Source organism: Trichomycterus rosablanca, chromosome 14, assembly GCF_030014385.1.
Source record: "Trichomycterus rosablanca isolate fTriRos1 chromosome 14, fTriRos1.hap1, whole genome shotgun sequence".
Classification (NCBI taxonomy): Eukaryota; Metazoa; Chordata; class Actinopteri; order Siluriformes; family Trichomycteridae; genus Trichomycterus; species Trichomycterus rosablanca.
Genome location: NC_086001.1, coordinates 31,532,888 through 31,534,346, shown reverse-complemented (window position 1 = coordinate 31,534,346; position 1,459 = coordinate 31,532,888).

Genomic DNA, 1,459 nt, shown 5'->3' with positions numbered 1-1,459 from the left:
TTGAGTGTATATATATAATATTGAGTTTATAGATATAATGTGTGTCTATGTATATAATATTAAGTGTATAAATATAATAGTGTATATATATAATGTTGAGTGTATAGATATATAATTCCTAATATATAGACTAAGCATCAGTGTACAGACCTGTTCCAGGTTTTAAACACACTCCTGGTCCTCTTAAACAGAAACCCCTCCATCAGGAGCGCTTCCTCGGCCTCCGCACCGCCCCCGTGACCCGGGTCGCCCCCGGAGGACACCCGGGGAGGCGCCCCGCAACACAGCACACGCAGAAACCTCTGTCTCAGAGAAGCAGCCATCGTAAATGAGGAGAAAATCAAAATGCTGCTGCTGAAGAGCACAGGTCCACATTGTGATGTCACAGCGTTCCGAGGGAGCAGAGTGAATTTACCTTTACCATATATGGGCATGACTGGATTCATGTGACTGCACATATACTGACTTGATTTCCACTGTGGGACGGCTTCTGGAGGGTCCTGGGTTTGATTACCGGAAAGAATTTGCATGTTCTCCCCATGTCCTGGGGGTAAAGGGGTACCCTAGGTATAAGTGTGTTTGTTTAGGTGTGTCTGGCAACCTGTCCAGAGTGGTTTGTTAATTCCACACAGTGAATCACACCCCATACCATGACACACCCTGGTACTGGTACTGACACACCCCCATACCATGACACACCCTGGTACTGACACACCCCAAACCATGACACACCCCCATACCATGACACACCCTGGTACTGACACACCCCCATACCATGATACACCCTGGTACTGGTACTGACACAGCCCCATACCATGACACACCCTGGTACTGACACACCCCCATACCATTATACACCCGGGTACTGACACACCCCCATACCATGATACACCCTGGTACTGACACACCCCCATACCATGACACCCCTGGTACTGGTACTGACACACCCCCATACCATGACACACCCTGGTACTGGTACTGACACACCCCCATACCATGACACACCCGGGTACTGACACACCCCCATACCATGACACCCCTGGGTACTGGTACTGACACAACCCATACCAAGACACACCCGGGTACTGACACAACCCATACCATGACACACCCTGGTACTGACATACCCCATACCATGACACACCCGGGTACTGACACAACCCATACCATGACACACCCTGGTACTGGTACTGACACAACCCATACCATGACACACCCTGGAACTGACACACCTTCATACCATGACACACCCGGGTACTGACACACCCACATACCATGATACACCCTGGTACTGGTACTGACACAGCCCCATACCATGACACACCCTGGTACTGACACACCCCCATACCATGTTACACCCGGGTACTGACACACCCCCATACCATGATACACCCTGGTACTGACACACCCCCATACCATGACACCCCTGGTACTGGTACTGACACACCCCCATACCATG